General features: G+C 42.0%; 1 protein-coding gene and 2 long non-coding RNA genes across 11 annotated transcripts in view; 1 reads left to right on the top strand and 2 right to left on the bottom strand.

Moving 5' to 3' along the window:
- Positions 1-368: 368 nt before the first annotated feature.
- Positions 369-6,644, bottom strand: LOC128810300 (uncharacterized). Of its 2 annotated transcripts, none has more exons than XR_008438003.1 (5): positions 6,480-6,644; positions 4,915-5,034; positions 3,163-3,668; positions 2,363-2,522; positions 369-393 (listed from the first exon to the last, which is right to left on the bottom strand). It is a non-coding gene; the product is annotated as an uncharacterized LOC128810300 (long non-coding RNA). The 2 variants fall into 2 exon arrangements; XR_008438002.1 differs by having other exon boundaries at positions 3,280-3,668.
- Positions 6,645-7,821: 1,177 nt separating this feature from the next.
- LOC128810299 (uncharacterized) lies at positions 7,822-24,254 on the bottom strand. 4 transcript variants are annotated; one of them, XR_008437999.1, is made up of 9 exons: positions 23,707-24,254; positions 21,627-21,733; positions 18,315-18,458; positions 16,107-16,326; positions 14,848-15,143; positions 10,988-11,047; positions 10,269-10,354; positions 8,766-8,813; positions 7,822-7,976 (listed from the first exon to the last, which is right to left on the bottom strand). It is a non-coding gene; the product is annotated as an uncharacterized LOC128810299 (long non-coding RNA). The 4 variants fall into 4 exon arrangements; XR_008437998.1 differs by lacking the exon at positions 23,707-24,254 and having other exon boundaries at positions 21,627-22,087; XR_008438001.1 differs by lacking the exon at positions 23,707-24,254 and having other exon boundaries at positions 10,278-10,354; positions 21,627-22,087.
- Positions 24,255-24,525: 271 nt separating this feature from the next.
- The window catches only part of ZEB2 (zinc finger E-box binding homeobox 2), a 115,249-nt gene continuing 112,439 nt past the window's right edge, over positions 24,526-27,335 (top strand). For 2 of the 5 annotated variants that reach the window (XM_053983030.1, XM_053983026.1), the window contains exon 1: positions 25,237-25,678. The gene's annotated coding sequence lies outside the window, so the exon portion shown is untranslated. Of the gene's footprint in view, positions 24,724-25,236; positions 25,679-27,335 lie in introns of those variants that run through there. The other 3 variants (XM_053983027.1, XM_053983029.1, XM_053983028.1) reach the window with 3 other exon arrangements.

Here is a 27,335-nt window from a genome sequence, read left to right as displayed (position 1 = left end):
ATAATATATTGGCATTATGATCAATACATAAATTAATTTGTTTGAAAATTATATTCAATAACAGGAATGGTAGTTTTGACCAAAAAAAAAAAAAAAAAAAAAAAAAAAAAAAAAAAAAAAGGCACATCTCAGTTAAACTCTAACCAACTTTATGTTCCAAAAGTCTCAGGAAGACTTTTTTTTTTCCTACACCCTGAAAATGCAGGTTTTTCAAAATTCATGGTCAATGAGTAAAACTTGCTTCTTCCTTCTTGTTTCAAAAAATTAACTTTATGGTAAATTATGGGAAATCCAGAATGACTCATGCATTTACCCATTACTTTTCCAGCAAGAGGTTTCTCAGTTACTAGAATTTTATACAATTAGTGCTCTGAGAGTGCTTTAAAGGGAAACCTGTAAAAGGAAGGTAAAAACAAATCAAAGTTAATCTTGACTGGCTGGAAAAAAATGCTTAAATCAATGTGGTGATGGTTCATCTACTCATCATTTAGCCATTACCTAGGAGATGAATATCTGCTGTAGCAGATATTTTATTTATTTTTAATACAGATTTACCACTGCCTCAGTTCTGCAGACCCATATGAAGCCAAAGTCATTCCAGACCTCCCCTGTCACACTGTTTACTCCTCATATTTTATTCATCCCTGTTTGCTCTTTGCATTGGTTACAGAGATAAACACATACAAATATTGTGATGTTCAGCAAGTTTAGTGCAACGAGAGAGGGCAAAAGCCACCATCTCCCATTTATAGTATCCTGGAGAGAGTGACAACACCATAATTCTCCTAAAGAAGAAAAGCCTTTTAGTATAAGATTTTCTTTAATTTAAACCTTACCTTGAAGAGTAACCCTGCAAAGTTTAGAAGTATTTTTAACATTTCTTCACCCCATGCAAATGTCATGATAAAACATGTTTCCAGTACAATTTTAGAGGTAGAAACCTCATTGTCAGGGGTTCAACATACAAAAAGCTTAAGGACATAAGGGTTATGAGTAAAGAAAGGACAGTTTGGGAACCCTATGGACACACAGGGCCTGATACTTATATCTGACTGGCACGAACAGAAATGCTAAATGTGTTCAAATCAGTGGTGTTTGACCAGGGATCAGAATCAGAGCTGTGATCTATATGTGTGACTTTTACTGGAAGCTGCAAAACTTCCCCAGAAAAGTAACCCCTGGGGGGTTTAGGCAATGCACATCTGAGCAGCAAAGGCTACTTGGTAATTGTGACAAAGCGAAGTGTTTCATTCTGGTTCCTGAACTGGAACAGATGACTGTTTCTTCTTTTAAGGAGATGAGAGTAAAAAGGGAGCCAATCCAATCTCTGGAAGAAAAGCCTACGATGCAACCTCAAAATAAATGCACTTATTTGCATATACAAACACTATATGTACCCACTAATATCCCTTCCTTAAACCGTGAGGAATATCACATATGCTACAGCTCACACCAACCAGAATAATGAGGGAGGTGTTGGGTTTTGATATTTTTGTAAGTTCATATAACTCTACAGTCAAAGCAACTCTAGGTTCATAAGAGCTATCACACAAGAAAAAGGGATTTATCACAAACAAGTTTGTTTAATCATCGGCTGCCTTAACTTCAGTCCTCTCTCTGACCTGTATGTCTCCAGTCTGTGTTACAGTCTGTATTGCAGCCTAATCACACAGAAAGGCAAACTCTGAACAACTACTGTCACCTCCCTCTCTCTTTTCCTTTCCCAGCAGGTTAAACGTGGAAAATGCTAAAAATCTCCTGGGAGCGAGTCTAAAAATGAAGTGTAAATAGGTATGGAAAAAAAAAAAAACTATGAGAAAAAGTGTTATGGAAGGTGCCTGAATGGCAAAGTGCAAAGGGTGACAAGAAGAAAATTGTGATGGCACACAAAAGGCGAGGGAACAAGAAAGATGTGATACAATAGATAGCTGGTGAGAGCCTATCCACTGCCTGGTCGCTCCTGTTCCTCCCCCTCAATACCTTTTTTTTTTTTTTTTTTTTGTTATGATAAAGGACATTCATGATCAGTAACAATGTTATAATGATAGTAAATGTGGGATTTAAGGTATATAAAACCTTCAGCCAACATTAGAAAGCCACCAAGGGGGAGTTACCTTGCACGAGGTTCTATTTAGTGATGGCTCCACTCTTTCACTCCCTGACTGCAAATCAGCATTTTTAGTGGACAATAGGCTCAGCAGTGGCCTTATGATTGCCTCTTTTCAAATGGAAATGGCTATCCTAACTCCTCTGCCAGGTTTTTCTTACTATAGCACAAATTGCAGTTTACAAGGCTCTAAGGGGAAAAAAAAATCTTAGCTGAATATCTTTTTTTTATTCGACAAACTGACATGTAAATTACCCTTTAAGTGCTCCACTCTAGGGCTCTGATCATCTCCTAATTGTCACAGTCAATTGTAGCCAACAGTCTCTTCAATCCCAAGCGCTTTGACAACAAGCATAAGGATCAAAGCAGAATCAGCTCCCTTCAATATCCTTCTGTTTAGGATGCTACAAAAAGCCTGAAAAAGAAAGGTGTAAGGGCATTAGTGGAGAAGGAACTGAGAGGAGGACGTACTATACCAGTCATTTTCTTCTTCACTAATATTATATATCCTTACATACTCTGTTATCCCACGTTCAGCATGAATACATAAACATCCCAGACAATAAATATGGTTTAAAACCACTCGCATGTATTACTACTTTAAAATAAATGCATAATGCATTTCTACTGCTTCCTGCATGCCTCCCTCCAACTTTCCCTTTGACTCGGGAATTAATGCAACACCAATTATTTTTTAAGCTTTTTTTTTTTTCCCCAATGCAGTCCTATCATGTCTTCCAGGATGAGCTGGGCTGTAAACCAGCCTACCCAGATGGAAACCCATCCCAAGTTGTATTCGTGGGACCAGTTTGACTGAGACACGAAGCAGGTTGTCTGTGCAGCCCTGCCTTTGCTTTCTGAAGTGCCTATAACCCAAGGTCAGGCATAGGCTGGAGGAAAACCCTCTCATTCAGCTGGAGTCCAACTCTGAGAACAGCCAGTTTCAGTCACATCCAAAACGACTGGGAAGAAATACAAGAATAAATTCAGCAGTTCTCAAAGCCTGCCCGGGGAAAAAAAAAAAAAAATTCCTATAATTCTGAAGGAAGATTCACCTTTTATTGCATTCCAGACCACTTTAAATCAGCGCCACGCTACATGGCAGAAATTTTTGTACTGGCTGGCTGTGTTTGATGATACGAGCTTGCTCGCTCCGCAATACGCTTTCATACCCTCAGTGCCTCGCAGACGCCTTGTTGGAGTCATGTTTCCAGGGAATGGGAGTAAGACAGAGCTATTCTGAGGCACATTTCTGCTTCAAAACTTGTTCTTCACAAACGTAGCGGTAACTCCCACAGAGGCTCGCGAGCAGCTTCTGCCACGCGGGCTGCAGGGGAGGAACCGCGCGGCTGCTGCAGGAGATGTGCTGCTGGAGTGGGAGAAAACCTGCAGGAGGCCAGGGAGGCAAGCTGGGCATGTGCCACAGGCATCTCCAAATGGATAACCAGGCTCTGCAGGGTTAGGCAACCAGAGCCTTTGGGCCTCTCCAATGATCTTGCTACCATAGAGAAAGCAAGGAAGAGATTTCACCCGTTATCCTGGAGCTCTGTCTCTTCTGCTCCTGAAAAAGATACAGGTTAAATCCCTTGAGTAAAACAAAATGGGAATTCAGAGTTCAAAAGCTATTTGCTCCTTCATAAGAAATAAACACACTCCTTACATCTGTTTTTAAGGAATTTAACATTTCTTGAAGATGATGCACTTTATCCCTTGTCTCACATGACACTGAAGGAATGGTTGGATGAGGCAGCTGGATGAGCATCAAAACCTGCTGCCCCCATCATACTTTCCACACTCAAATTCTGTGTAGAAGATGAGCTGAGTCAGAATTACAAACCAGCAGAAAACCAGTCACTTATTTAACAGCACACCAAGAGAAGGGTTTAAGGTAGGTCTTCCCAAGCCATCACCTACAGCACACTCCCCAAAGACCAAAAGGTTTAAGGCACAAACAATAACCTTATTTTTACATAGAGAACACTCTGAGTTTGTAGGGAAGATACAGCACAGATACAACAAGGCTTCCTACAGATCTGCCTCTTCACCCAAATGTGAATAATACAAAGGTACAAAGACTGGTGAGAGAACGTTTTTGATAATGAATAGGAACAAGAAGTCAAAATTTCTCATGGGAAAGATATTCCAAAAAATGATGAGTGGGAAACATCAAAAGCAGTCATTTGAGTGATGTCGAAATAATATAGAAGGTTAATCTAATATATAATTTAAAATGAATACAAACCCAAAATTACAAAATTGAATTGAAACATTTGTCTTGTCAAGCTGTTTTATTTCCATAATATCAAAGGGAAATATTTTAACTCTTTCTGATCAAAAATTTTACCAAAAAAAATTCATACTCTGAAGAAGAGTTTCCAGCTTAACAGTGCAAATACACTTTATCCAACAGCAAATTTGCAAATATTTTTCAGCCTTGTATTAAGATCAATATGTTCTCCAGCTAAGTTCTGACATGACTTTAGTTAAAACATATACAATATTTTCCTAGATAATCCAATATAAAAGGTAAGTCCCATTATTTTTTAGGAAGACTATTCCAAGACAATAGGAGACCTTCCAAATTAAACCTTCCCAACATTACCAAATTTGTGGCTGTTTACCTCACTAAAATTAACTTGAAGTATAAAGATATTTTCACCTCCTCATTCACACACAAGAGGAGGCACATGCTGAGAAAAAGCTGCAAGGTCACCTGGATTGTAATTTATTAACTTTCTTTTTAATTTATACCACAGAAAAAAATCCAAATAATAGGACAGCTAACATACCCTGGGCTATTTTCTCACCTTGCTTGAAAACACCTCCAAATAGTTGTTCCATAAAACTGTTAGTTCCAAGTTCAGTCGGTGGAGTTGCTGCTGATAGGCTCCAGAGAGTTGAGTAGCACAGAAATCATGGACATTTTCCTTGTTTCCAGATGGTAAATCACAATAAAGAAGGTTAAAACAATGTTATTTCCCTATCAGAACATTTTTGTGGAGATAATTGCTATAGTTTGCTAAGTACAGATTTCATTACTAGAAAGTAGTAGAGGTCCATATGACAATGACTAGAAGGAGATAATCTCAATGAGAGGGTTTTTACTTAAAACAAGGGACACATTATAGAAATAGCTGAAAAAAAAACCTTCCCTATCACAAAATATATTATTTTTTTTCAACACATGGAACAGCAGTAGAGCTGTTTGATGCACTAAGCCATTTGCTGCACATTTCATTATACTCCAGATCTGCACTTTATTTATTACAGGTGATTAACAACTGTCTTGCATGACAGTAATGAGGGAAAAGGGCCACAACGTGGCTCATGCACCAGAGCAGCCTGCAGGAAAGTGGCTCCTCCAGCTGTCTCCCACGAATTGTGGGTGTGCCAGGGAGCACAGGGGTTCCTCTGGATGTAGTACCCCAAAAAGGGAGTACTGAATGCTGATCAGAGTTTGGGTTCTGAGAGGATTCTGGTGCCCTTTCCTACAGACTCTCGCAAAACTCCCCAGTCTGGTTGCAAAGGAGAGCAATAATAGTGCCCATTGTGCTGCTGACATTTCTCTAGGAGGGGGTGGCTCTTCACCAAGCAGTTGTGTTTCCTTATTTAGTTCTCAGCCATAAGCATGGATTTCTGCAGCCCTTTTCTTTTTTGTGTGTGCTTTTGGAAAGTAAAAGGATGGGAAGTTACATTTTTGGAAGCCTTGGAGACAGTCAAAGCACGTGCACTGACGTGATATGAAAGTCCATGGCCACAGGAACCACTTGAGGACTATTGCAAGGCTCCTGATACAGCTCTTAAATGACTGATGATTAACTCATGTGCTCTGGTCATTAAATCCTTGTTCAACTCAGCTTTTCAGGCAACAAACCATTTCCCTCTGGGATGCCTTACAGGTATCTGTGCTGAGTTTGCTAAGAATGCACATGAGGTCATTACCTCTGCAATGGCCAGAGCCAGGTGAAGAGCCTTCAGAAGACCTCAGGAAGCCACGGGCTTACACCTCAGCTGGGATTTGGTTTAAGCAGCTCACATGCCCCTTTTTAAGTGGTTATTTCTAGCTGGTACTCAGGGTGGGTTGGTGACAGCAGCTCCTTCTGTGCAAAGGCTGAAGTTCAAGCCAGCAGTAACAGGACTTGTACAATTCCTTGCTCTTGGGGAGAAGAGGCATTTTTTGGGTGTCTTCATAGCTCATTAGCACAGTTTCTACTGCAGTTAGCTCTACTGCACAGCTCCCTCTCCAGCCACATCCTCCCAAGCCCAGGAAAACATTCCAAAGCTATTTTACAGAAGAGGACATAGAAACTCTTTTAACAGTGGGATCCAAGTCTATTAAAAGCCAATGAGATGTGCCGTCCAGCGAGCTCACCAAAGTCATGAAAAACTGGTGTCAGAGCCAGGGCCAGGCCACAGCAGCTCCCAGGGCCTAATCTGTGCTCAGGCAGTCTGGTATCACAGAGATCTTCCTGCTGTTAACTCCTGAGAGGTCACCTCCAGGCAGCTGAGCACACACCGAGGATGCTCTGCTCCCTTCCAGGCTCCTGCATGACAAAACCCAGAACAAGGGCATCATTCAGGGGAGCTGCCTTTGGAGCTGGGTTGTAAAGAAAGCTGTTTCAAATAACAACCAGGGAAGTTGTGTCTAATCACATGTCTGTTGAGAAGAATACTATGCAGCATTTATCAGCCCCGACAGGAGCTTGCCTCACAAAACTGGTTTCAATATAGGAGTTTCAGTATATAGCAAAAGAGAGAGGGAATACACACACTGTTTTACACGAGGAAAATTTCTATCTGTTACTAAGCTGTAATTTTAATTGACATTAAGCAAGAAGAACCACAAGAATAGAGCAAGTGCCCATTTCTCACAGCACATCTAGCTTGTGTAGAGTTGCTCAGGGCCCATATACCACCAGTTTAGAAACATGTGTAATTGCTTATGGTCAGGGTCGAACCACTGCCAGATCACACATTAAACAGATAACCACTATTATTATGAGAGCAACTTCCTTGACCTCATATTTTGGTCTGGCTCTGAATTCCTGTCCTTTACCAGTTTGGTTTGTTGCATTTTGCCAGCCTTCTGCCTCTACATGTCATTTTCTACTCCTGTAAGTGACCGGTGCAGTGGAGAGCTCACTATAAAAATGCATATTTGAGCACATGAATAGAATAAATTCAAGAAATATGATCACAGTTGCTCCTGTAATGTTTTTATAAACACAGAGTCTCTGCTTTTTTATTATAGTTAAGGTACAGTGTGTTATTTGGCAGAGGAATCTGACTTGAAAATGTAAAAGGTTCAGGCAACCACACATTTGGAAGTAGAAATCTTTCCTTAAAACAAGGCTCTGGTGTTTAAACATAGCAAAATTTCTGGAAACTTCAGTTTCTCAAAGTCTGCCAAAGCTCCAGTCACATGTAACATATTCTTGGGGCTTACATATAATGCTTCAAGTAATAAACAACATCTTGTTTAGAGCAGGATGGAGAAAAAAGGGGAAAATATTCATTAGGAGTCAAAGCTCTACACCAATACTAAAAACAATACAAGTTTCTTGCACTGAAAGCTAAGGATGACTTTTATAATGCATTAAAAAAAATTCAAGTACTCTTCACACCTCTAAATATTGAAGTTAAAATTGTAGGTTAAGTTCTTCCAGCAATTAAATAAAGTATTCTATAAAAGAAATAAAATATACTCACTGAAGCGCACTCAGGTTTTCAGCAACAGAAAGAAAAGTTCTGATCATCCTAATTGGGTAACAGGATGAGTTACACACTGTACATAACTATAGGTCATCAGCAGCCCTTCAGTGCTCCCTGTACAATTCATTTATCGTGCATTTTTTATTCAGGAACAAGGCTGTATTAAAAAAAAAAAAAAAAAAGTAAGTCACTTCCATAAGAAGGCTCATCGTGCAGAATATTCACAGTTTAAATATATGCACAGTCATCTCTACTAGTCAGACACCATTTCAGTCCTCTCATCAGAATGCACATTAACAGAATGAATTTGAGATACAGAAATAGCACACCGCAGCCAGGCCTGGAGTATGGGCCCTAATACCTACCTCACTGGGATCTAGTCAGGTTTAATTAATTAATGCTTATGAAGCACTATGAGCTCCTCAGATCATCACTTCAATTCATTAGCACCCCCATTTGTTTTGTGTCCCACTTCCCCCCTTAATTCAACAGTGAATTTCTTTTGGAAAGTGTTGCATTTATAGAGTAATGAACAGATAAAAGAGTTTGGAGTGATTCCACAGGAGTATAAAAGGGAGCAGGAATCCTTCCCCTTCCTTCCTGCTTGAGTCATTCAGCATCAGGTCTGAGAGGAGCATGAAGCTTCAGGATGTGTAATGCTCCTCCAGGAGTCACCCCTGACCAAAACCGTGTCAAAATGCACCAGAAAATGATGAATGTAAGGATTTAACATTAAAACAATTGGTTTTAGTCTGGAAAACTTCTCTGCTTGCATTTATGTTAATTGAAGATGGGAATGAGCCACAATGCTCAAAGGGGTGTGGATGCAGGCACTTGGTTCTTCCCTCATCTCTAATAATTATTAGATACATTGGATGGAAATAGTTGGAAAGAAAATCAATAGGAGAATGAATCAAGAAAATGAATGGCAATTTCAAATACTTACAAGTATAGGATTTCACTCAAGGCCAAGACAAGATAAAATTAGTAGTCTCTATTAAAACAAAACAAAATACAGTTTGATCAAACTTCCATTCAGTGGAATCTTCTTTAAGGACTTCAGATTTTGGCATCGAATAATTTGGGTTACAGAACCTAAGAGGGAAGAAAAGAAAGATTGCCTGATGAAACTCCAAGGTTGCTATAGGCTTTCCAAAGAGAAACCAGATTAAGACAAAAAAATTACTGGTGGAAGAAAAGCTGATAAAGAAGACTAGAATTTGATAATGGAGGAATTTAATTATTCAGGTATTGATTGCTATGATAACTATGTGGAAGCTAACAAAGTTTGTTTGTAGCTGCAATGCTATTAGTCTAGTAACTGAGCCCTGTGCTTGGAGCTGGGCATGTGTGCCGTTATAAAATTAATTTTAATTATAAAATTTAGCTTTAATCACATTTCATGTCAATATAGGTTTAAAAGTTAATGATAGAGAGTTCAAACTTCACTATGATAAAGATCCTCATAGATTTAAAGGATAAATCAATGGAAAACATTCTTATCAAGAAAAGCTTGGGAGATTCATAAAGTGAATAGACTTAGGTAAAAAGAACAATTAAAGCCCAAATATGCTTTTATTATTCATTTGAAGAGAAAATCAGACTAAAAACAAAAGAATTGAGACATCCGATGGTGAGGGAAAATGTGACAATATACAATAGTGGCAATCTGAGAGTATTGAACCAGGGAAAAGCAAATATGCTTTAGTGGGGGATGTTTTGTGGTTATTCTGATTAAAAAATTCTTCCTACTGGACTTCAAAGTTAGCACCTCATCTTTCAGGATTCACAAATACAGTTTTTCATTTAGATTTTTTTTTTCTGACATAACAAACCAAGAGCTTTGCAGTTTATAAGTGGGACTGACCTTGTGCAGTCCCATGACCAGAAGAGTGGTCTGCAGCTCCATATGTTGTACATTTAAATGCTGTGATTTAATCAATATTCCTGGTACTTAAAATCCAGTTCTCCTCCATCTCATATTTTTGCCATGAGAGTTTAGGGTGGTCCCAGGTGGATCAAAAGTTTTCCTATCAGACTTGCTTTCTCATTGATCCAAGAAAAAAATGAACTCTTTTGTAAAAAACATAATCCTCTTTCAGAGCAAAACCCAATTTTCATTAAAAAAAAATTAACTTGGAAAAAAAATTAAGGTTTGAAAAATGTTTCTGTTTGGAACCATAACCACAATGGTTTTTCCTCACCATGATTTATAAGCCAGACAATAATTCAGACAAAATATCAGCAAACTTCAGCAGAGAGGATGTGGTACTCAAGCTACAGCACCTTTTAAACAGGTCCTGTTAGATTATACAAATTCCATTTGTTTTAGTCTTAAATTTTTCATTTGGTTTCAATTCAAAGGGAGGGATTGTTTCCTGTGCAAAATGTTAGCTTTCAGATATTAAAATCAATCTAAGAATGAATCTAATATTAATCAACCACTTACTGTATTTACCAGAAATTGCCAGGTTCATCATTGTAACAGAAAGATCTGCAGATGGGAACAGAAATCTGGGAGAGACAGTAAACATCCTAAAATAGTCAAATAATGGAAAAATAAAGCAGAAGAAACTGCTAGTCCAAAACAAAACATTGCATACTACATAGAATTTAGAATTAACAATTTAGAATTTAAAAATATTTTTGCAGCAGCAAATAAAAATATACTTCTTGAGCCAAAGAAATCCATAAGAAAAGTGGGTAGAGACCTATAATAAATCAGAAATGTTAAGAAGCACCCCAACAGTCACTTTGATGTCTCGGCGCAGAAGTAAAGTAAGCACAGTGCATAAGGGTTAACTCCTCAGCTCACATAAATCAAGTTAACACCATTTAAGTTAGCAAAATGTATTCAAAGTCAAATTCATTTACTCCAGCCAAAGATCTGTCCCTAACTCTATCCGTTGCATTTTATACTGCATTAACAATTTTAACATATTCAGCTTTAAAGCCCAATATACTTCAATATAATCTCCATTACATGCACACACTTTTATGTACACATGCATATGCAGAGGAATATATACATATAAAATTATTTTAACTTATAATATAAACAAATTAACATAACACAATTTGTAGCTATGAATAACAGAACACGAACGGTTTTGCTGGATTTAGTGAGGAAACACACTGAAAATCCTAATTTTAGTAGAGTCAACCAACCTGGATTTATGGGCAGGAAATCTTGCTCAAATAATTTGTTGGAATTTTTCAAAGCTATCCCTGCCAAGGTAAAAGACAAGAAAAATACTGTGGATGGTATAGAATATGCCTAGACTTTCAAAAGAGTGCTTGATAAGATCCTACACTGGAGATTACCAGCAAGGTACAGAGCCACTGCATAAATGATAACAAACTTTAATGAACTGATAAGAGTCTGCAAACAGCATTCACCGAGTGACTTAGAGATTGGCAGTCAATACAGGGTAGCGCCTCGGTCAGGTTAGGAGCTTGTCTGGTCTCTAATCTATGTAAAAGAATTAAATCAGAATATCAAAGGTAACGTATCAAACCGTGCCGGGGACATAAAAGTGACAGGGGCTGTAGCAGCAATTGTCTCACCCGGGCTATAAATGCGAGATGCAGATCAGCAGCAAATGCAGCATCAGCAGCGCCGGCATCGCCGCTGCGCCGGCCCACAGCTGGGAGAGCAAAGTAAACAGGTTTTTTCTCGTGCAGGGCCAAATGTGAAAACAAGCTCCACGTGGGCACAGGGCTGGGAAGGAATTGGTGGAGGGTGTTATGGAAGGGGCAGAGGGAGGGAAACCCAGGTGCTGCTTGGAGAGAAGGGAAGGGCTCAGGGAGCAATTGGAATTACAGCAAAAGGGAAGGGAAAGATAAGAGGATGCTTTGAGTCTTTTAATCCTTAGGAGATGGGGAGTTTAGAGGAGATTAAAATCTTTTGAAAAAAAAAAAAGATTTAAAAAAAATTTTGAAAGCCAACATTTTTTTTCTATTCTAATTTAATGGGTGTTCGAGTAAATCTTTCTATCCCAGGAATATGATTATGGTTTACTGTAAGGATGACAAAACCAGTCTTGTGTCCCTTGAACCCAAGTGCCATATGGTTTTGGAGCACTGCAGTCCCTTTCTGCCCCAAGGGTGGCAGATCTGGCTGGAAAAGCTCAGCACAACCAGCAGACAGGAGGACAGGACTAAAGCATCAGAGTTGATTTCTGAGCTGCCACAACTCAAGGCAGTGTTGGAGGAGCTCTACAGCCCTCCTGCTTCTTTTTCAAAAGCACCCAAGAGATTATAGCTCCTAAATCCTATTTATAAGAGTATCTCCTCCTTGAAAAAAAACACTATTTGCAATCAATTTCAGTGCTCACTGAAACTTGGAGAGCTTTTGGGGACCCTGGACCTCATTCCCAGTCCAATTTTTTATATTAGCAATTGACGAGGTCCATGAAATAAGCTGGCACAGACTCATAAATCCCAAGAACAGGGCTCCAGTCCAATGGATAGGTCTTTCACTTGACAGAAGGGTATGTCTTCCAGTAAATTTCAATGAAAAAAGTGAAAGAATTGCTGAACAGGGCTGAATGGACCCACTCCAGCATGTAAGGTTACCTGAAGAGTTTTCAGTTTCATTTTGTCCTCTGGTATCTGCTCAGAATTTCAGCAGGCATTTCAATTAAACCAGCAGCAGCTAAGAATGGGTTCTGCTCCTATGCCTTCACTACTTTCATCAACTTTTACAGTTCTTGTTTCCTCAAACAACTTGCCCAACACTCGATGGAAATTCTGTTGCCCTTACTGCCACATCTACTTCACTCAATTTAATGGATCTTCTTTTCAAAGCAAGACTAAAATGTTTAGCCTCATGAGGATTTATCATAACTGTAGCAAGATTAAAATTTCAACTTATTATTACACACATTTTACCAATGATTCCTTTATTATCTTTATGGAAGGACCCTCACAAAAAACAGTCTGATGTTGTGGTAGTCACTACACTGACTTCCACTTTTTCAGACCAATATCTTTAAACAAGGGATAAAAAACCCAAGAGATTTTATGCCATAAGTGCCCAAGGGATGCCATGAGAAATGTTTTTTACGTCCCTCATTGCCTTTGTCCAAGCCTAAGGTGGAATTTTCAATTCTTTTTTGGACCACCAGTGCCCTGGTGAGGCTGGAACTTTTAGACTTTTACAGGGTTTTTTTTTAACCCTGTGGAACCTGAATATAAACCTGAAGCTTTCTGTGTCTCTCAGATACTGTTTCCTGATTAATTTTTTAAACCAGCTACATGTCCATGTTTTCATTTCTGTCATAACTGTTTCTTCACCTGCCTGAAACCAAGAGGTTTCTAATTTTTCTTCCGTTTCCAAGTTTCTCAAAGTTCCCTGTCCACCCAGCACTGCCATCATAGTTCCTGAATAAAACCTCAGTGTTTCTCAACAGGGTGCAGAATTTCTTCCCCTAAACAACCTCTGCTAGCAGTGTCTCTTTTCTCAGGGGAAAATCTCCAAATAAATAAATAAATAAAACTTTCTATTCATCATAAAAGCAAATTGCTTCCCTAAGCAACAGGGCAGGGCTAGATATCAGAAATAATTGTTAATATATTGGCTTTCTGGGATTTTAATGCACTTAAACAATAATTTCAAGTCTTTTCTTGATCTTGCATTGCAGTGATCTACTTTGCCTGCTTTCCACTTCATGCTTTACCCGAAGTGTTTTTATTTCACCAGCCTATCAATCTTTGAAATTTGAAAATCACTCAGGTTTATCTGTGACTTGTGTTTCTTTCCCCATGGTTTGTGTTGAGAGCTTTAATGACATTCTCCTTTGAGTTGCCTCAGAGGAAAGGCCCAGGTTTTTTCACATGTCTGAGGAAGCATCTGTATGCTAATTCCCTCTCAACTTTGCAAGCAGAAAATTTAAAGGGAGATGGTTTTTAGCAAATGGAGACCAGCTAGCAGTTAGAAATCTTTGTAATGGCACCAATTTCTTGGGAGATTTTTTTTTTCCTCCCAAGAGCTTTCAAGGCTGTTTCTTGACTTTACAAGGTCATTATAAGTTAATACTTGACTCCCAAAAGTCCTGCTCCACCTTAAAAATTGTACTGAATCTGTCAAACATCAATTTTGAATCAATGCCAATTCAGTACAAATAAAGTGTGATATGGACACTCCAGCAAAGGATTGTCTGCAAATCAAAAGGGCTCTTATCACACAAGGAACATGATAGATTTATCTCCAGTAATTCCAATTCTGATCACCTTTTCCAGAGAAGGACTTTAGTTACTGAAATAGGAATAAGATACACAGTAATTTTTGTTTCCGGCTGTTAAAGATACTTTATATAAACAAAGGCTGAGCCTAATCATTTTTTAAAAAGACCTAAACATTAATATTTTCATAATTAGCTTGAGGACTGAGGTAGTGACTGTATCTGGTGAGTTTAAAAAGGGAAAAAAAAAAACCTAGATTATGCCAATTAAAAATGAAAGGTCTAAGAATAAACAGTGAATTCTTGCAGAGGATCCAATTCAGAGCGCAGTAGGCATTATGTCAAATAAAAGCACGGAGTGAACCAAAGTATTAATGGACAGAAGAGATAGCCAGACATGTTTACACAGGCAGACAGGGCTGGAGGATATATCGACAACGTGGGGAGGTGTGTTGTAATAAACTTGAAGGGGGACAGACTTGTTGGGCCAAGTGTCCCTTTCCTGTCCAGGAATGCCTCATGTCCTCATTACCCTTTCACCTCTGGACAGCTGCAATATTAAAATCTGGCTCCTATCATAAGGAAATTGAGTTTAATGTCCTTAATTTAGTCCCCAGTCCACATATATCCATATCACAAAACAATCATACAACTTGGCTCGACGGACAGCGGCTGCTGAGGAAAGAGGCTCATCCTGGAATGGCAGGGCTGTTGCAAGGCAGGCCCAAGGCCTCTATAAAGCATCTGTGCAATACATGCACAGTACATTCACACTTGTGAGAAACCATCTTATTTTCACTTCTTTCTTTTCCTGGTATCTTTTGCACGCAGAGTTTTAATTACCAAAGCAGTTGTCGTGTTGCCGTATCACGGCAGCGGCCAAGCTGGACGAGAGCAAAGGTGGTGTCTTGGTTTTCTCATGTTTTCTTCAGCTCCAAGTGCAGCCTCAACAACTTGATTCAGCACATCTCCCTTCTCTCTGAAGCACAGAGGAGGACTGCAGGGTTAGGTGCTGCATCCATAGATTACATAGCAGGAAAAACATGAGTGGCATATTTTGGTCCCGGGGATTGATATGCAACACTCCGAACACCGAAGTCAACTGCTAAATAATCTGGAGTCAGAAAGGGGCAGCGTGGCTGTGGAGGGAAAAAAAAGAAAAAGTGAAGGGGATAAAAATTAATCATCGAAAGAGTGTTATGCTTTATGTTAGTAAATCATTTTAACTAATTAATTACATCATATCTCCAGCCAGGCTTCCGATTTGAAATCTTCAGGAATCGGTGGGCAGGGATGTAAAACGCACTCGTTCTCTTCATCTGGAAAACATCTATGTTGCTCATTTTCCAACATTATGGGTTTTTTTTCCTCTGTATTTTTCTTTCAGAATATTTTTATGCCTTTGTGATGATTTTCTTCTGATCTGTTTGCTTACCAACATAAGGAGCATAAAATAGTGTAAAGATACTTGAAGAGTATTGGTATAAATGTCAGTGTACTGGGTGCATTTTGGGATGGAGAGAGGGGTGTAAGATGGAGGATAAGTCTGTCAGCTCGCAGCAGACACGGCTGATTTGTAAATAACAAAATTGTAGGATTTATTCCTTTTGATGCACTGCACTTTTATTAAAAGAAAATCCCCTGGAAACCTCTGTAAATGGCACGAAACATATAATTAGACTTAGCTTTTTTCACCCTCTGCTTATTTGAATGCTCCGTAACTTCAGCAGTGATTCAGTAACAACAGATTTTATAGAAACATCTGACAATGAGAACAAATATTTGCAGTATTTTCAGTCTCTGCTCTGTATTTCTCTCTGCAAGGCAGAGCTTGCCTTCCTTGTGTGTGGATCAGCTTCGCTTTCCCTGCTGCTCACACCTCCAACCAGATCCACTTTCCAACACTAAATATCAGATGTGACTTTTTATCCCTCGCTTCCTACCTCTGAATTGCCACCCTACGAATTCCTGTCTCCAAATTCCGGGCACAGACCTCCCAAAAATGAGTGCCACCAGCAGGCAGGCTTTGGCATAGGCAAAACCATCGTTGCCAGGCACAGCTGGGAGGTGATGGTGGCACAGGAGCTCTCCCAGGCACTCACCTGCCCCAATAGCAGATATCCAAGGCTGTGCTGTGGTTGGATTTGTTCTCTTTTCCCTGGGCTCCACCACTCCTGCCCTTTACCTGCTTGGTAAGGAAAGAGGTTTATACACAGAGAGCCAGCCCAGCAGAGTCATTGGTGCAGATGAGCTGCAAAGATATCCAGGATGGACTTTGCTGCCCTGAGCCTCAGCACCAGCCCCCACAGCCATCAGAGCAACCTGTGTAACAAATTAATATCACACTCTTAATATGTGCAACAAGTTGGGTCCACGCCAATTCCTTTACTTGTGGGATGTGGCTCAGTCAAATTATGGGACAGGAGATGGGGACATGGAGCTGCAATTCCTAACTCCTGAAGCCAAGGAGATTGACGCTCACAGCAACCAACCCAGGCTGCCAGAATTATTCCAGAGACCGTGTTGCCTCCTCCCCAGCCCAGAATTTGGGAAGTCACATCCATTTACAGCCTCTTTGTCATTAAAACCATTGGCAGGTGGACCCACTGACATGTGAACCCTCTTTGTGAGCATCAAACAGTATTCCCACATTCTGCCCAGTGCCTTTTTGGACCCATTTCCAGCCTGTCAGAACACGGGGAAAGAATACAGTCAATATAGTCGCTTCTGAATTTAAAAAAAAAAAAAAAAAAAAAAAAAAAACCATAAAATTATAAAAATAGCCATTTTTAGAGGGTTTCAGGTTGAAGGTTGCTTGTCAGAATCCAAGAAGAGAGCAGCAGTTGTTCTGACACTGCGGTTTTCACATCCTTGTCAGAGATTTGAAGCAGGATAGCTGATGTGTGTTAAAAAAGGATGGGAAGGTTTAAAATAGTTTAGATGCTGCCTGGAGCAAGTTTGAAGAGATATAGTAAGGAGCATTGGTAGGAGTGTACGTGCACCTAAAACCATCCATGGGGGGAAACAACTTGTCCAACTGCTGGTACCTTTAATTCAATTCTGACCTGAAATCCCTCAAATGACCCTGAGACAAGTCAGGAAATTTCCCAGGAAACATTTTTAAAACATAAACTGGGGAGGGAGAGACAACATGGAGAACACTTTCATTGCGAGAGAAAAGAAAAAAAATCTCTCTCTGGTTTTTGACAGCTCTAATAACCCAGAGTCTAAGATTTGGGCTTGGAAAGCAGCCAGTTGGCCAAGCCTCTATCCACAGACAGGCTGGAGATGATGCTGATAGTCAGAGGGAAGCAAACAGAAGACCTGGCAAGTCCAATGCCGCCCCTGACGAAGGGGATGTCTGCCAGCTCCTGGGGAAATCTGCAGTTTAGGTGTGCAGCAGTCACTGGGTTGTGCCTCTGCTTCTCCTGGAATCTGATCCAGTCTGCAGCCACCCACAGAACAGCAGCAGTTTCCCAGATATTGGGCAATTCTGTACACAAGGAAACTATGCTGCAGTGGCTAATTGCTTTGGAAACTATGCTGCAGCGGCTAATTGTTTCAAATCATTTGGGATTTTCTAAATATCTTCGTAACCCTTGTGTTTCTGTAGATTTTAAAATATCCAGCTAATCTCCTGAAGTCGTGGAGAGAAAAATATGTTTTCCCCGGGGCGGTGATAAGAAATAATTGGGGCAATCGATCGAGTCTGGAACTTTCAGATGGACATCAAAATGTCAGCTTTGCATCCAGATTCTTTGCTGCTAATTTCACCTCCATTAACTTAATCAGGAGTCAGTGGGAAAAGCAGGGTGACACTAAGAAATCCAGGGAAAAGGAAATTTGATCTAGTCCCAGCCAGGTAGCACAGGGGCTCCTGTGTAACTGTAGAATTTATATTCACCATTCAGCCTAAAGCCAAACAAAAAAAAATCTCCATGTTAATAAATCTTCCACAAAGTTGTCCATTGGTCTCATGAAGGTATGACAATGTCTGAGGGGCATTGGATGATGTTCTTGATGTCCCATCCCTGGAAGCATCCAGGGCTGGACAAGGTTTGGAGCACCCTGGGATAGTGGAAGGTGTCCCTGCCCATGGCAGGGGGTGGAATGGGATGAGCTTTAAGGTTCCTTCCTACCCAAACCATTCTGGGATTCTCAGCACAGGATGTCTTCACCCCAGACTGCTGCTGGGGTGACCCCAACCCCAGAAGAAATGTCTCTCCCTTTACAAAGAATTGTGGGAGCATCTCAGGGATGTTTGCTTGCTGTCCTGCTTTTAGGACCAGAAGTTTAACCCCAGTTCTCACCTTGTCCTTTTGCAAACAATTTGCCTGCATTGCCACCACCCTGATGGCCAAAGCAGTGGCAGTTTTGGCCACCGGACTCAGAGCTCGGCCCTCCATGTGACAAGAATTGCTCAAGTTTACCACTCTCGCTCTTACAAACCCCTCCTAGAAGGAAAAAAAAAAATAAAAAGGAAAAAAAGAAAGAAAAAGAGAATCTGTTATCACTGAGCATATGCAACTGCTAAACATCCTATTCAGTATAACTTCAGCCTGTTCTGAGAACTGAGTTTCACAGTTTCTTTATGCAGTATCTGTCTGTCAGATATTGCCCATTACATTACCATAGTCTATATAATATACTTCCACCAAAAAAAAAAAAAATATATACATTTTTTGGGCATATTTTTTACTACCTGCTGTGAAAAAAAAAAAAAAGATGTTAAAAGCTTTTATTTTCAATTTGTATTGTGTATGTCTTACGCTCTTTGTATTAATGGCACTAAGGAAATTTAAGCACTGTGATGAATTTGTGCCTCCATTTTTGATGTAATTTCTCTTATCTGCTAAATATAAATAGTGTATCAATTTTAGATATTTCTAGAGCAACCATCACCTTAGCTCTTCAATATGACATCAAGGAGCCAACAGGCTATAGACAGAATATTTGGGCTCCCTGTACAATTAAAGGTGCCACTAAATAAAATTCTCCAAATCTTTAATTTCTTTATAAATCAAATTCTCACAGAAGTGAAGGCATCTCCTGGGGTGCCAGGTAGGCAGTATTGCTGTAACAATTAACCCATGGCCAGAGGCAGTGGGGCAAAGGCTACTTCTCTCATTCCTTTATTTAATTTTTCTACCTTTCGGGTTCTGGTTTTGTCCAGCTGCCCCTTCCTCCTTTCTGTTCCCTCTGTGGCTGAGCTGTGCTCGCACCAGCCCAACGCCGAGCGGGGTTGCACAACAAGCACCATCCCTTGCACCCCTTTGCTGACCAACTTATAACTGATCTGCACTTCTGCTGTTCCTTTATCACCACCAGCCACAGCGAGATGGGGTCTTGAGGGCTATGATTTAGGCATATTAAAATATATCAGGAAAATACTGATGTTGGCTCACTGGGAGGACACAGTTAATATTTATATTAGAAGTTCTTGATGTTTTAAACACCTCAAATTGAAACAACCTTTGGTCTTGTCGCTAAGTGTCGTGTAAACAAGACAGGAACACTGTGTATCTGAGATATTTCTTTATGGTTTCCTAGCTTAACCAACCTCACATGGGTTTAGGTATTGCAGGGGGACCTCACCACTGTATATAAGAAAATGAGGGCTAAATGTGCTCATATCCAGAGGATTCAGCACCTTATTAATGCATATATGTCATGCATAGATTATTAACAGCTTCATAACTAGAGAGGAACTTGCATTTCAATAAACATACTTTTACAAGTGCAAAGAAAAAAAGTTTTGCATTAGGATGTTACTTACTTCATGTCTTTGTCCTGGGAGAATGCAACTAAAGAAACCACATTTAAAATCAGACATTAGATATGCAAATATGTGTTCAGATCAGAGATACGAAAATTATTCAAATGATTAATTATTCATCATAAAAATGTCAATTAATAATTCTGAAGCATAATAGGCATCTTTCTAATGCATCTTTATTTTTCAAGCCTAAATACTGTTGAATCTATGTTCAATTGCATTCTAACAAGTTTTTAAAAATTCAACAAAGTAAACAACCAACTATAAACAAAAGTGAGCCGTGAATTTTAATCACTGCCAACTGAGCCAAGAAATGTGGCCGAACTTCAGCATTGATCCCAGGAGAGAAGGAAAAGCATCTCCATCTCACGGTGTGGGACAGTGGATGGAGGATGCTTGTCCCTCACTGCTCTCTGCCCAACAAGAAAAGAAATTTTGGGACCTGTGGATGCTGTTCCCCTGCTGCAGACACACAGACAGACATGAACGGCAGCTGAGCAGCTCTAGGCCGTCAGAAGTGGCTTTATAAATGACAAAATTAACAAAAACATATGAGGAGATTCACTTTTAACGTTCAGGGACTCACACAAGATCAAATATTACAGTGATCTGCTGGTTAGAAATGCCCAGGGATAGATAAATTAAAGCCAGACAATCTTTTCCCTTGCTTTTGGCTCGTATCCTATCCCTACATGGGTTTTCCGCAGAGGAACTCAAAAACTTTGGGAATGTTGATTCAAAAGGTTTCTTCCCAAATACCTCATCAGCGGGTGGGGGGAGAGTCGTTCCCTGACCCTTTCTTCCTCTCCTCTCTGCCCTCTCCTCCACGTGGAAATTGGAAAAAAAAATAAAGGCTTTGCTTTCTAAATCTTGGTTTATTGGGACACCTGTATTGAGCAAAAGTATCCAGCGGCATCTTGGGCCCACATGGGGCCTTCCCTGCTCACAAAAATTATTCCAGCCTGTCTTATCTTCTACTGCCACAGGTGACTGCAGAAAATAATCCCCCCCAGCATCTTTTTGTGTTTGATTTGGGGTTTTTTTTGCAACCTCGGAATTCTTTCTCAAGGCAAGGACATCTTCTACACCCCAGAGATAGGAGCATGAGAAGCAGCCAGAACCCACAGGGATCCCAAATCTTGCAGGAGCAGCTCCCTCAGCGGAGCAGGGCTGTGGGGAGGGAAGGATGCTCTCCCCAGGCTTGGCTGCAAGTGGGCACATCTCATCTGGATCCCCTACATGGGGATGTTTAGTCCCTGATGTAGGAAGGGTTCCACACCTTAGGGAAAATAGTTGAGAGTTCTGGCTATGAAAGACATGAAGGAAAAGCCTCAGAGCTGCTAAAGTGTATTTAGAGGTGTTAAACCTCTGTCTCCACCAGCCTCTAAAATGTATTAGCCAAAATTCATCAGCATCTTTGCTCCTATTCCCTCAGTTTTCCTCCTTCCATGTGGTGGGCAAGAAAACACAGTCCCCGTTACTCATCCTCCACCGGGGAAAAAGCAAACACACCAAAATAAATAAGGCAGTGAATCATCCCCTCAGCCCATGCCACCACATCCCCATAAAGCCACCACGGCAGAAGGTCTCAGCAGAAGGCTCAGGTCCTGCAGGGCTGCTCACCTCCTTGGTGGCTGCTCACCTTCCCTCTCAGTCAGAACTGGGTGCCTGGGGATTGCAGGGAGGTCTCTCCCTGCACAACCCCTTTCCCATGGTAGGGTTTGTCCCTGGCAGCAGGATCTGCCCCTGGCTGGCCCTACAGATCCACACAGTGATGGGAACACGGGGTTATCTCCGAGGGGCTTGTCTTCATCACAATAGGTTTTGGTGGACAAAGGAAACCCACCGAGGAGCTGGGGGCAGGACTGCTTCTCCTGTGGCTTTAACCAGGTAGGTCTGCATCAGGATCAGGCCACCCTCATCTCAACTTGCAGCATTTCCATGTAGGAAAACCTGAGGAAAAGAGGAGAAACCAGCACTCAGAGAACTGCCCTCAAAACCATCTCCAAGCCACAGTGCTGGGAGCTACACAGAAGGAAGGAGCTAGGGTTTGTGAGGATATTTTGGCTCTGCTTGCTCTTAAACTGATGGGGTGGGGGGATAGGGTGTGCAAAAGTTTTAAAATAGAGTAGGGAATAGGATCTGCATGGGGATGCTGATGGAGCAGGGACTGGGAGCCGGGCTGCCAGCACCACCCCAATAAAGGCAGGATCCATAGCCTGTCATTATTTCCATCTCCTAAAGAAGCTGCACACCCGTTATTAGTTCAGAGCTGGGCAGGAAATCATCGCCTGGATTAAGGTTAAATTCCATCTCGGAAGGGCTTAGCTGATTGCTAAATGTTTATGTCCAGTGTCCAAAAATTAAAAAAAAAAAAAAAAAAAACAAACACCCCCATATCTCACATTAAAATAACATCTAATAATGTTGGGTGCTATGTCAGTCCTGCAAGGATCCGAGCAGTTTTATCGCTCCGATGCAAACCCTGCTGAGACACATCAGAGCTGGGGAAACTGTGAGATTGAGGGCTGAAAGAACAGCCAGCAAAATTATGAATAGGGATTATCTGACAATGCCGACATGTTTCTTAAAGCCCTTGAGCGTCATCACACGCTCTGAGGGTTTGTTTTTCAGCGTGGCTGCAGATAAATATATTTTATTGATACACCATCGACAGCACTCCTGCCTATTGCGAGTCAGGCTGCAGCCTCTCGTAATCTCCAGTTCATCCCCTCGTTTTGTAATCTGGGAATGTAGGAACAATATGTAAGGAGTTTGTAATGGGATTCATTTATTTTGAGAACTTGTTGGTCGGATTTTAGGTTTTCTCCTTTTTCTCGTAGAAAACGTGGGTGAGTGGAAATTGAGCAAGTCAGTAATTAGCATTCACTTTTTTCTTTTCCTTTCTTTTTATCATATGCATCTAAATTCAGTTTAGCTCTTTAAGGAATTGCCAGACTGCCCTTGATTTATAGGCAGTGCCTTCTGGATCTGAGAGGATCTAATTCAAACTAATAATACTTGAATTTGATTTCAGGATATTTGTGCTGTGCTATATATTTCATTAAGATATCATCATTCTGTGTGTGTGTATGAGTGTGATATGCCTCTGTGTATCCAGGTACATTTAGGCATGGAGAAGTCATGCATCCTGCAGGAAAATCATGCTGGCATTTAGAGAATAGTGGCAAGAAAACTTTTAACAAAGCCACGATGACTCGTAGCAGGGAACAAATATAGAAATATAAATAAAAATAAGAAATATAAATAAAAATAATAATTAAAAATATAATGGCAGCTCATTCCCACCTTTGCCTAGTTGGGGATTGCAGCGGCAGCAGACGGCCAGAGCCTGCCTCTCCCTCCCCACTCCGCCTGCAGCTCGGGGTTGAGGAGGGGGACACCCGGAGGTGCCACTTCGCAGCCCGGGAGGACATTTGGATGCCCCTACCCGGAGCCCCCCCCCCCGTGCGCTGCCTCCCCCGCATCTCACAGGGTCACCCACTCTCGTCTAACTAAGAGATGACCAAAAAAAAAAAAGAAATCCCAGGCAGATCTCGGTGGCTCTGATGAGCTGCAAAGACACCCTGCGGGAGGGCGAGGGGGGGTCCCTTCCTTGCTTTGCGATGCTGAACCGCCAGGAAGGTGTTCCCAGGACCATTTTGGAGCGCGATCCCATCGCTACTGCTCGCCCTCCACTTTTTGCTCTAGGCACACGTTCAATGCACAGTTCAAGAGCAGTTTATCTGAGCTTAATGTAAGTAAAAGTGCAGTGTGGGATCAGTGTGCCATTTGTTTCGGTTTTCTTCGGGAGGGGGAGAAGAAAAATAAAGCAATCAAGTGCTGGAATAGGCTGAACTCTTGTCAGAGCAGGGAAATTGTTTCGCAGCTCTTTCACGCAGCCCTTTGGGCAGCCCCACGTTTACCTTGGGAAGGGACCGTGCGAGTGGGCAAGACGCGAAGTTTCTCTTTGCAGTGAGACTATTTCGAGCTCCTTCAGGAGGAAGGAACGGCTGTGGGTTGTGCTGGGAGCTGGGCATGAGCGGCTGGAGCCTCAGCCGGATCTGCCCCCTTTGCAGCCGAACGCCTTCGCTCAGCATCCCCGGCTCGCTCTGCCTTTACTTACTTCGATATTACTTCTCGATTACGTGCGGTGTAAACCGGCTTTTTGATTAACAAACCAGCAGAGCGTTGGTTAAGAACACTTAAACTTCAAAAAAAAAGAAAAAACTATCCCCCTGGGAAGTGGGCTCTGAATTGGTTAATAATGTGCAGTACTTGCTAAATTGCTGACTTCCAGATGTGGAAAATATCTTTCTTGTTTAGAACCTACGTAACCTGATTGGATTACGACAGAAGCGTCACATTGGAAGGCTTTTGAGTGATGATTTAATTAACCATACAGTAGAAAGCTGTATTTGCCAGGAAACCCCTTCCATATTTGCATAACCAATCCCTTCAGTGCAAAGGTGGAGTCTGGGCTTCTTTTTTTTTTTTTTTTTTTTTTTTTTTTTCTTTCTCTTCTTTTTTTTTTTTTCTATATGTAATTTTATTTTAATTTTAATACTTGAAAAGAGTGAAAAACTTGTAACCTCCCTGAAGTTCAGCCCCACGCGTTACTCGTCCGCGCTGTCTCTCTCTGCTCATCCAGCTACTTCCAAGAAAAAGCAGAGCCAGGAAAAGAGCCCATCTCACCCCTGATCCATATCTGTGAACAAAACAGATAGACTGTAAGATCTCAGCACGTTTGGTTGATTTTTTTTTTTTCATCAGATTTAGCTGACTATTCAAATAACCTGGATGAGTGCTGAAATGAAAGGCGGGGGGGGGGAAAAAAGCCCCAAAAGAAACGCGTGAAGGATAAAAATAAAACCGCACCAAAACAAGCCAGGAGCTTATTTGCAGTACCCGAGCAGAGTTTAGTTTCTAGGCTTTATGTTAGGGTAAGTTTTCCCCACGGCAAGAGGCGAGAGCCCGCGGCGGCGCTGGCCGCGGGACGGTGCGGGGCAGGATGCGGCCCTGGCCGGCTCGGCGGGCGGGCGGGCCAGCGGGGGGACCCCGCCGGGGGGGGCACCGCCAGGGATCCCGCCCGAGGATGGGAGAACCGGCAGGGATCCAGCCTGGGGGCAGGGGATCCGGCGGGATCCTGCTGGGGAGGGGGCGGGGGATCCCGCCCGGGGGAGGGAAAGGGATGCGGCGGGGGGGACACACGGGCAGGGACGCGCCTCGGGCCCGGGGGGGGTGAGCGGGGATGCGCCCCGGGGGTGGCAGAGATGCGGGCTGGGCGCGGGGGGAGGGCAGGGTTGCATCCGCGGGGCAGGGGGGCCGCAGCCCCCGGGGGGGTTGGGATGCGGTGGCGGGGCGCGCTGAGTTTCCGCGGGGCGCGAAGCGGCGCGGAGCGGAGCGGCGGGGCGGGGGGCGGGCGCGGGGCGGGGGGCGGGCGGGAGGAGGTGGAATTGCATTTCTGCCGCTAAAGCGTTCGCGGAGACTTCAAGGTATAATCTATCCCAGATCCTTTCCCAGAGAGAAACTTGGCGATCACGTTTCCACATGATGCTCACGTTTGGTGCTCTCCAATTATCCCTCCCCACAAAGATAGGTGGCGTGTGTTGCAGGGTCTCTCCTCTCGCTCGTACAGAAAAGAAAAAGAAAAAAATGTCATTAGAAGAGGCGTAACACGTCAGTCCGTCCCCAGGTTTGTGTTTCCTGGAGTGGCAGAAAGAGATCAGTCCTAACCTGCCCAGCAGGAATAACGGTCCTTCCGACAACTCTTTGCAAGGCTTTTTACAATTTCTCCAGGAGCTGCATCTCCCTTCACCTTTTCTCCTCCACTTCGCGGCTTCTTCATGCTTTTTCTTCTCACCATTTCTGGCCAAAACTACAAACAAGACTTCGCAGGTAGGTTCGGAATTTAATTCCATTTTCTCTCTTTTTTTTTTTTTCTTCTTCTCTTCTCTTTTTTTTTCTTCACATCATCTCACGCATCAGCGGGGTTATTTCATTTCGAGAGTATTTTAATTTTTCTGGATTGTTTATACTTGGGGCGAAAAATCTTTTTTTTTTTTTTTTTTTAAATTTTTTCAATCTTTTGAACTGAAACCCGAAGTCACTCCAGCACCGCTCCAGGAAGGGATGAGCAGTTTCGGGGTGCTCGGGGCTGTGCCACCACCACCCCTGCTCCCCTTACCTGTCAGCCAGGTACGGGAGGTGCCTTTTAAAACGCAGCAGCAAAAGTTTTAGTGTTAGGAAAGGACTTCGTCCTCCTGCAAAAAAAAACCCTGAAACATCCCCCCACCCACCTCCTGCTCTTTTTGTTTCAGGTTTTACATCTGAGCTCTGAAAGTTTGCAGGTACCTGTTAATGCTTTGCATGCCCTGAGCATGCAGAGCCAGCCCGGCCGGGCACCGCTGGAGCCCCAGCCCTGGGCAGGGCTCCCCGGCAAGGATTGTGTTTCCCCAAACAGAAAGTTTTGCTGTTTTGTCTGCATAGTTGGTTTCATTTCTATATTTTATTTTGTGAAGCTGGGTGAAGTAACACCTTAGCTTCTGGGAGCCTAAAGCAAGAAGTGAAAGTAGAGACTGGAACTTAAAAGTCGTTTACCAAAAGGGAAAAAAAAATAAAATTAATACATATTTTTTAAAAGCTTGCCGATCCTCTGGGAAGAAAAGTGTTCTCGAAATTTGCAGGTTTAAAATTATTGACAACTTTTTACGGGAGGCTGGAGAGTAGGGAAGGGAGTGAAATGCATTTAAAACAATTCACCATTGGTCGTTTTGCATTAAAACGCCAATTGCCGAGGCAGGCTGAGGGTCCGGGCTCGCCTCGGTGCCTGTCCTCCCTCCCTGCTGTTCTCCTCTCCTGGCAGATCTGCCGCGGTGATGCCACCATTGCCCACCCCAGCCTCGGGAATAACTGGCAAATACTGAAGTTTCTAGCACATTTCTCAGCTTCTTCTTTGCTCAGCCACATTCATCCACATCCACAGAGCCACCCATTCCCTCTGTCCAGGCGGAATCCCAGGCAGGAGAGTGTGAATAAACACGCTGACCCTATGCACACTCTCTCAATCTCCCCATCCTCTTACCTGCTTGGAGATTTATTATTTTTTATTTATAGCCAAGCAGGTTTTATAACAGTAAACGCCTGAGAAGAGAGTTCAAGCAGAATAAAAAGACCCAACAGCAGCACACTTCACTGCTCAGTCCTGGTGTGAAGCTCCAGCAAAGTGAAAAAACACAAGGGAGGGGAAAGAGGAAAAGGGGGGGAAAAAATCTCACTCGGCTTAAAATACATATATATATGTTGAAATTGTTGAGTCAGGTAATCATTTTTTAGGCTTTATGTAAAACTCCCAGTGCAGGAGAAGACAATAGATGCGAAGGCGAGGGGGCATCCTGCTCAGGAGAGCAAGGGTTAATTGCCCTTGTTTTACAGTTTGCATCTGTTACATCTTTTATAGCCCCCTGTTTAAACTAATCCTCAAGTCAAAGCATCTTTAAAGCTACAGCATCTTCTTCGAGAGGGACTGAGTTTCAGGAGCGTTCTTGCAGCAAAC

The sequence above is a fragment of the Vidua macroura genome, chromosome 7 (assembly GCF_024509145.1).
Source record: "Vidua macroura isolate BioBank_ID:100142 chromosome 7, ASM2450914v1, whole genome shotgun sequence".
Lineage (NCBI taxonomy): Eukaryota > Metazoa > Chordata > Aves > Passeriformes > Viduidae > Vidua > Vidua macroura.
The sequence above is the reverse complement of the archived record's forward strand: the minus strand, read 5'-3'. Positions and strand labels throughout refer to the sequence as shown.